The following is a 10,065-nucleotide window of genomic DNA, read 5'->3' on the forward strand; positions in this document are numbered from 1 at the left end:
GGATGAGCGATGGTATTTTCCTACCAATCTATCCCCCTGGGAGCATGCGCGTAATGCTTGGTATTTGATGAATTGTAGATTTTTGCAATAAGTATGTGAGTTCTTTATGACTAATGTTGAGTCCATGGATTATACGCACTTTCATCTTTCCATCATTGATAGCCTCTTCGGTACCGTGCATTGCCCTTTCTCACCTTGAGAGTTGGTGCAAACTTCGTCGGTGCATCCAAACCCCGTGATATCTTACGCTCTGTCACACATAAGCCTCCTTATATCTTCCTCAAAACAGCCACCATACCTACCTATTATGGCATTTCCATAGCCATTCTGAGATATATTGCCATGCAACTTTCCACCGTTTCATTTATGACACGCTTCATCATTGTCATATTGCTCTGCATGATCATGTAGTTGACATCGCATTTGTGGCAAAGCCACCATGCATAATTTGTCATACATTGCCTTCCCGGTACACCGCTGGAGACATTCATATAGAGTCATATTTTGTTCTAGTATCGAGTTGTAATCATTGAGTTGTAAATACATAGAAGTGCGATGATCATCATTAATAGAGCATTGTCCCAAATAAAAAAAGGAAAGGCCAAATAAAAAGGAAGGCCCAAAAAAAGAAAAAGAAATAAGAAATAAGAAATAAAAAGGGACAATGCTACTGTCCTCTTTTTTCACACTTGTGCTTCAAAGTGGCACCATGATCTCTATGATAGAGAGTCTCTTGTTTTGTCACTTTCATATACTAGTGGGAATTTTTCATTATGGAACTTGGCTTGTATATTCCAACAATGGGCTTCCTCAAATGCCCTAGGTCTTCGTGAGCAAGCAAGTTGGATGCACACCCACTTAGTTTCTTTTGTTGAGCTTTCATACATTTATAGCTCTAGTGCATCCATTGCATGGCAATCCCTACTCCTTGCATTGACATCAATTAATGGGCATCTCCCTAGCCCGTTGATTAGCCTCGTCGATGTGAGACTTTATCCTTTTTTTGTCTTCTCCACATAACCCCCATCATCATATTCTATTCCACCCATAGTGTTATATCCATGGCTCACGCTCATGTATTGCGTGAAAGTTGAAAAAGTTTGAGATTACTAAAGTATGAAACAATTGTTTGTTTTGTCATCGGGGTTGTGCATGATGAGAGCATTCTTGTGTGACGAAAATGGAGCATGACCAAACTATATGATTTTGTAGGCATGAACTTTCTTTTGCCATGTTATTTTGAGAAGACATGATTGCTTAGTTAGTATGCTTGAAGTATTATTATTTTTATGTAAATATTAAACTTTTGTCTTGAATCTTTCAGATCTGAACATTCATGCCACAATAAAGAAAATTAAATTAAGAATTATTCTAGGTAGCATTCCACATCAAAAATTCTATTTTTGTCATTTACCTACTCGAGGACGAGCAGGAATTAAGCTTCGCGATGCTTGATACGTCTCCAACGTATCTATAATTTTTGATTGTTCCATGCTATTATATTATCTGTTTTGGATGTTCAATGGGCTTTATTATACACTTTTATATTTTTTGGGGGACTAACCTACTAACCCAAGGCCCAGTGCAAATTGCTTTTTTTTGCCTATTTCAGTGTTTCGCAAAAAAGGAATATCAAACAGAATGAAACCTTCAGGAGAGTTATTTTTGGAACAAACGTGATCCAGGGGACTTGGAGTAGACGTCAAGAAAGAAACAAGGTGGTCACGAGGCAAGGAGGCGCGCCTGTCCCCCCCCCCCCCCTGGGCGCGCCCCCCACCCTCGTGGGCCCCTCACAACTCCACCGACCTAGTTCTTCCTCCTATATATATCCATATACCCCGAAAACATCCGGGAGCACCACGAAACCCTATTTCCACCACCGCAACCTTCTATACCCAAGAGATCCCATCTTGGGGCCTTTTCCGGAGCTCCGCCGGAGGGGGAATCGATCATGGAGGGCTTCTACATCAACACCATAGCCTCTCCGATGATGTGTGAGTAGTTTACCACAGACCTTCGGGTCCACAGTTATCAGCTAGATGGCTTCTTCTCTATCTTTGGATCTCAATACAATGTTCTCATCGATCTTCTTGGAGATCTATTTGATGTAACTCTTTTTGCGGTGTGTTTGTCGAGATCCGATGAATTGTGGGTTTATGATCAAGTTTATCTATGAACAATATTTGATTCTTCTCTGAAATCTTTTATGTATGATTGGTTATCTTTGCAACTCTCTTTGAATTATCAGTTTGGTTTGGCCTACTAGATTGATCTTTCTTGCAATGGGAGAAGTGCTTAGCTTTGGGTTCAATCATGTGGTGTCCTTTCCCAGTGGCAGCAGGGGCAGCAAGGCACGTATTGTATTGTTGCCATTGAGGATAAAAAGATGGGGTTTATATCATATTGCTTGAGTTTATCCTTCTACAACATGTCATCTTGCCGAATGCGTTACTCTATTCTTATGAAGTTAATACTCTAGATGCATGCTGGATAGCGGTTGATGTGTGGAGTAAAAGTAGTAGATGCAGAATCGTTTTGGTCTACTTGTCGCGGACATGATGCCTATATACATGATCATGCCTAGATATTCTCATAATTATGCACTTTTATATCAACTGCTCGATAGTAATTTGTTCACCCACTGTAATACTTATGCTATCTTGAGAGAAGCCACTAGTGAAACCTATGGCCCCCGGGTCTATCTTTTATCATATAAGTTTCCAATCCATTTTACTTTGCAATATTTACTTTCCTATCTATATCATAAAAATACCAAAAATATTTATCTTATTATTTCTATCAGATCTCACTCTCGTAAGTAACCATGAAGGGATTGACAACCCCTTTATCGCATTGGTTGCAAGGTTCTTATTTGTTTGTCTAGGTACGAGGGACTTGCGTGTAGTCTCCTACTGGATTGATACCTTGGTTCTCAAAAACTGAGGGAAATACTTACGCTACTTTGCTGCATCACCCTTTCCTCTTCAAGGGAAAACCAACGCAATGCTCAAGAGGTAGCAAGCAGCTATATCTTCGCACGCATGGAATTATGTCCTTATCCTCCCTGACCGCTAGGACCCACCCGGTCAAAGCATATGTAGCATTGTATGTCTGGTCGGGAACGTGTACGTACATACTGGTTGATCGGTCTCTCTGCAAGTATGAACCGTGGCTGAGTAAGTAGTGGCACATGTCATAGTAGAGCCCCCACGTAGCAGTTCATGATGTCCCGTCTAAACCGTGTACACGTACATACATCCACACGCCAAAAAATACGGCCACATACGTACATATGGGCGGGGTCTCGAACGCCTACTCGCGCATACGTACGGCCAGGTCTCGTGTACATGGTTGGGTCGGAAGGGAGAAACTGCGTCGTCGCCGTGTTCATGGGGAGGCAACAGAATGCGTCGTGTTCATGGGGAGGCAATGGAATACGTGGTGTTCATCGGGAGCCAACCGGCTTGGACGGAACAGCCGATGGAAATGAGGCCTGGCGTACCGCTAAATAGAGGAAACGGCCTTGTGTTCAACCGGCGGTCGAAACAGGATCATGTTCATCGGGAGGGGTCTGGCGTACCGCAAAACGGAGGAAACAGACTTCTCTTGGACCTCCTATGGTCGAAACGGGGTCCTGTTGATCGGGAGGGGTGTGGCGTACTGCAAAACGGAGGAAACGGACTTGTGTTGGAGCGCTACGGTCGAAACGGGGGTCATGTTCATCGGGAGGGGTGTGGCGTACCGCAAAACGGGACTCCACGGGATACAGTTCATCTCCATCATCGACCTCCTCTGGCCTCCACGGGCTATTGTTCATCCACCGTCGACCTCCTCTAGCCTCCACCCGCGACTGTTCATCCAGCCTCCACCGCTCCTCCACCGGCTATTGTTCAACCAGCCCTCTCCACGGGGTCCTGTTCAACCACCCCTCCACGGGCTACTGTTCATCTAGCCCTCCACTGGCTACTGTTCAACCAGCCCTCCACGGGGTCCTGTTCATCCAGCCCTCCACGGGGTCCTGTTCATCTGAAAGCACAAGTGCTCCCTGGGTGATTTTGGTAATTAATGTCAACATATCTCTAGTTGGACTAATGTTTCTACCTATTATGTTTCAGACAAGTTCAACAATGGAGTGGCATGGACTAGAGTATGTGGAACCCCTTCAATATGCTAAGGACAAAGAATTGGCTCAAGCTCAAAGCTCAGGACTCTATATTTTCTATTTTAGTGATCCAAGATCACATTGAGTCCATAGGAAAGCCAATACTATTAAGAAGGGATGAGGTGTTGCTTAATGGCTTGCTTGCTCAAAGTGCTTAGTGATATGCTCCAAAGCCCTCAACCACTTTCTCACTTCCAAATATGTCCCACACCAAATATCCAACTCGGCCCCACCGATTCTTTCTATCCGTCGCCACCGAGTTCAGTTGCCATAGCCACTGCCAGAAACCCTAATCAGTTCGGTCTCACCGATGGGATCTCGGTCTCACCGAGATGGGCTTGCAAACTCTCTGTTACCTATTGCACTATTTTCGGTCCCACCGAGATATGCAATCGGCCCCACCGAGATATGCAATCGGCCCCACCGAGTTTGCTTTGCCAACTCTCTGCACTACAAAAAAAATACACTTCCGTGATGATGCGTGTTTGTCACAATAGGTCACCTTTTTTGGCATGCATGTACATCCATGACGATTTTATGACAGGGTCAAGATAGTCATACCTGTGCTGTCGTATAAGTGTTCCATGACATTACCAAAATTATCATCACAGAAGTGTCCACTTCCATGACGATAAATCGCGCGTCACAGAAGTGCTTTCGCCAAGGGTGACCGACACGTGGCATCCAGCGTAACGGAACGCCGTTAAGCTATCGGGTCGGGTTTTGGATCCGATAACTCGTTAACAGCCCCGACCAATGGGGATTTTCCACGTGTAAAATCATCATTTGCTGCAGGAAACACGTGTCAGCTCATTGTTGGAACAGATGTCATCCAATCATTGGACGGAAGGCGCCTATGATACGTCGACACGTGGCACGGCCCAACAGAGGCTCATTCCTGTGAAAAGGCCGGCCTGTTTGACTTGGTCAAAAGGTGGCGGGCCGGCCCATGGAAAGCCTGTTAATGGCATGTTCGCATATAGCCCATTTATAGCCCGCTAACCCAAGGCCCGTTACGCCCTATCCGAATTAGGCCCAGTAGCGTTATCTGGGCCATCCAATATGATTCCAGCCCGTTTTCACTTCTGGCGCATGTATGGCCCATGACGTCTTTCAGCCCATATGAGGCCCTATGTAACTCTTGGCCTATTAACGGCCCGTGGTGAAACTGGCCCGTAATGAACAGTGTATCACTTTACACCCATTAACGGCCCGTGGTGAAACTGGCCCATAATGAACAGTGTATCACTTTATACCCAATAACGGCCTATTATTCCGTTGGGCCGTTTCCAGCCCATGTTATCTTTCGGCCTTCTCAGAGCCCATTTATTCTTGGGCTCATTTCCAGCATTCGTTTACTTATGGCCCGTTACTGTCATTTTCTGCTTGTGGGCCAAATTCAGCCCGTGGTTACAGTCGGCCCGTTTGTGGTCCGTTAATACGTTGGGCCGTTTTCATAGCGTCATCAAATATGGCCTATTAATGATGGCCCGTTATGGTTGGCCCATGAATGGATGATTCCAACTCTAGCCCGTTTACGGCCATAATGCGGTCTGTTTGGCCCATGTTTGGCCAATCGATCATACGGCCCGTATAAGGCCCATTGATCATACGGCCCGCAGAAGGCCCATTATTTCTACGGCCCGTAGAAGGCCCATTGTTTCTACGGCCCGTAGAAGGCCCACTGTTTCTACAGCCAGTAGGAGGCCCAGTGTCACTACAGTAAATATTAGCCCATGGTTATTGTGGCCTAGTTTTAAAAAATAGGTTATTGCAGCCACTAGCTAACCGCGGAAAAAGAGCTGCAATGACTACAAGCAAACAAATAAACAAGACAACAAGGAAATAAATAAGCAAGCAACTAACGCTAGGCTATCACGGCTATTACACATATTACATCCACTGGGCATCAAAGTTCGCCACCAGTACAAATATAGGAAACAAAGCAGCATATCATATACACTGGTTGTCAAAGTTGGCGACCAGCGCAAATAAACGCCGCAGCAAAAGAAATCCAGAACTGAAACCACTTCAGAAGATCTCAAGAAACAATATCCTGGGTACCCATAATGCTGGCAAGATGCTTAGCAAGCTTATTAACTTTCTCTTGTTTGGCGCTTAAATCCTCCAGCGCTTGATGTTGCACCAGAAATATGCATCTGAATTCTACAGGGACTTCCTCAGTCCTTCAGCTTCCTATCGCAGCACATCTGATCGATGTCTTTGAACTTGATGTTGAGACTCAAGAAGACAAACTGATTCAGGCAGCGAGTTCGAAGAGCTTGTGCCAGCAGTAGTGGCCAGTAACTCGAACACTACATCAAGACAGGACTTTTGGGTTCCCTCGCTGTCGTCAAGATAGTTTTTATCAGCTTTCTTGGAGACCAACAGGGATGTCTCACTATCTTGAACCTTATCTGCATTACTTCCTTTACCATTGGATAACGTGGTACTGTTCTCCAATATTTTGTCCGCATTCTAAAAGAGAAACAAGCAGACACATCACATGTTTACCATGTTGTATATGAAACTCATTTTGGTAAATGAGTTCAGTAGTAAAGTGCACAGGATAACATCATGAAACAAACATATATCTATGTACCATGGTCACTTTATGGTCTATATCATTCTAGTTTTTGTTGCCAAATCAAGATAGAGACACAGTTCAAATAATATTTGTTCAAGACAAAGCAGAATAGACATAATATATGTGTGGGTAACTATAGAGCAATAACAACACTTGTAATGTGCATGACATGAGAACATAACTATTTATTCAATTGAAACTAAAATCAACATAGAGCATGTTACAACAGCAAACTAGTTAAAGAAATAGGTTTAAAACATACCTGTTGCGCCATTGGAGTTTCAATTCCATCCTTAAAATTTGAAAATAGTTGGTACGAGTAAATATAGTAATGCAAGAGCAAAGGAGTATGAGCCATAGCTACAGAACCTGACCTGAGAACAAATCTTCTCCTTTAAGCATTGAGTTGGGATTCGTCGCGGGTTTTCGCGGCCTCGGTGTACGATTGGGTGGGCGGATGGGATGGCAGTGGGGAACCATGGCTTAGAGACGCGCTTGTCTGAAATGTGGGTTAAGTTACGAAAGTACCCCCACCGATTTGAGGCGGTTCTTTCGGTTCAGGGGTACCACGGGCATTTCGCGTGTCGGGATTTCACAGGAGGTGGGAGTTTTCGCGCGCGTTGTAATTTCGGAATAGCAAGGCGCGGGTTGAGATGGAGGGAGTTGTCGGAGCACAACGAGACAAAGATATATCTTAAATATTTCGGGCTAACAAGGCGCGGGTTGAAATTTCCGGACAAGCCTAACGTGTATTGTACCAAATCAATGCACACTACAAATGTCATTCAAAACTTTGAATTCGTGTTATGTTCAATTAAAATATTTCGCTACGTGTATAATGCATGCAACCTACTACTCAAATGAACGTTTTAGTGCATTCCAAACGTATATACTACCGCTTCAATATGAACTAAATTTGAATTCGTTTCTCTATTTGAATAAGATCTACAGTAATGATTGTTGTGAAGTCAAAGCATTTGAATTTGTTTCTCTATTTTAATAAGATCTATAATCATCATTATTGTCAAGTTAAACCATCGTTTGTGTATTATCTTCACAGCACACCACATGATTAGTCTCGAGTTACATATGAACTATGTGTACTATATGTACTTGAACTAGATTTTTTGAATCCACTTTATTTTGATTTCAAATCACATTACATTTCTAGCTCTAGCTAGATCTTCATAATCTAAACCATGGCTCATATGTATAATGTGTTTATCACATTATGTATGGTGCCCCGCCCCCTACGCCTACAAGTATTTAGATGTGAGCTGCAAACACCACACGTTACCACAAATTCAAATAAAATGTGATTATGTTCGATATATAGTATTGTTTAGATTGTTCGATATTTAGTTGTAAGCTGCAAACGCCACACATTATCACAAATTCAAATAAAATGTGAGATTGTTTGATGTATAGTATGGTTTAGATTGTTCGGAATTTAGCTGTGAGTTGCAAATGCCATGCATTATCACATTATGGTATAACATGTGCACAGCACGTGTATCACCGCTATATTCATGCATGCAATGTTTAAAACACTATGATCTCCTATTCAAATATATGAATCCGCTTTCATATCAAATTATGATCTTTGTTAGTCTCTTAAACCCACACAATCCTCTAACCTTTGTAGCTACCACTAACTTTCTCTCATGCATGCACACGCCCTGCTCGCCCTCCCCCTCCCTCGGCATTCTATCCACCGGGCAAATTCATTTTTTTCTTTAGGTCGTTCTCCCAGAGTCTCCACAACTCCTTTCCGACACACACTGATCAATAAACCTCTCCAGCGATGCCTGCCTACAACATACACACACACACCTTCAATCTCCTCCTTTATGTGTCCTTGCCTCGTGTCTCTCATAAGGTCAGACACACGTGTAAACTCTCGCCCCTCTTTTCATCAATCTCACAACCGCACACTCCTCCCCCTATCTAGCTAGTAGTTGGGCCTCTCGCACCACCTCCTAGCTCCATTCTCTCTGTCTATCCATCTCGCTGGGCCTTATTTGCCTCTAACAAATGGACGTACACCGACCGATCTCTCGCTATACATATAGCTAGCTAGGTCCTTATAACTCGTTTTTACCCACACGTCAATCGATCTACCTCATTAGTTGTGTCTCTCCCTTCTTCCAGCAAACAACAATTGATCTACCGATCTAGTTAGGTTTGCTTACCAAACACATGGTTGCCCTTCATCCTCCATGGATGCGTCCCGACAGATCTATCACGCACAGGCACACACAGAAACACATCCCCAATCTTATTGATAACATTGTGGTTCCACCCTCAGTTTGTCTAGTAGGCCTCTCCCACCATCTTTGAGAAGCAACTCCAGCACCCATCCAGCACTCTACCCCTCTCCCTCCCTCTCCCTCTCTCTCTCTCTCTCCTCTCTCTCTCTCTGTCCCATCATATTTCCCGCCCTTCAGTTATGTATGGATGTCGACCGATCTCCCTCAAGACATAGCTGGGTCTCTCCTTCTCAACACATATATGAGTCATTCAACCTCTATAGTTAGGCCTCTGCCTACCCCTCCCCCCACCCCCCTCCCCCCCACACACACAGATACATCGAGCGCTCTAGTCATGTCTCCCTGCCACACACAAACTTGACATGTGCCCTCTAACGTTCCGGTAGGCCAGTCGCCCTATATCTTTGACTTGCACACACACACAATTTCGATGGCTCTCTTCATAGATCTCGCACCCACCCACTTGATCCTCTCTTCGACTCTATCGATAGCTATGACCCCTCCCTCTCTTCTCGTGGATTGCCCGACCCTCTATGTATGATATGGATAGGCTTCCATTTCACACATTGCATGCAAAATTTTGTTTGAGATGTCATCGACACATATTCCCACAAATAATTCACGAAATCAACCCCCCACCCCACCCCCACCCCAAAACAAAAAACACTCACGAACGCGGTTTGTATCTCTCACACACACCCACTGTAACACCCCGGATATGACTTTCCCAATATGTATTCCAACTCTTGCCGTTTCGGCCTTAAGTTATTTTATTTTCTCGGGTTCAGGTTTTTGTCTCCGTGTGTTGTTGTCGTTGTCATACATCTCATATCATGTCATCATGTGCATTGCATTTGCATACGTGTTCATCTCACGCATTCGAGCATTTTCCCCATTGTCCGTTTTGCATTCCGGCGCTTCGTTCTCCTCCGGTGGTCATTTCTACCTTTCTTTCATGTGTGGGGATTAAACATTTCCGGACTGGACCGAGACTTGCCAAGCGGCCTTGGTTTACTACCAGTAGACCGCCTGTCAAGTTTCGTACC

The sequence above is a fragment of the Triticum urartu genome, chromosome 6A (genome assembly GCF_056163025.1).
Source record: "Triticum urartu cultivar PI428250 chromosome 6A, HENAU_Tu73, whole genome shotgun sequence".
Classification (NCBI taxonomy): domain Eukaryota; kingdom Viridiplantae; phylum Streptophyta; class Magnoliopsida; order Poales; family Poaceae; genus Triticum; species Triticum urartu.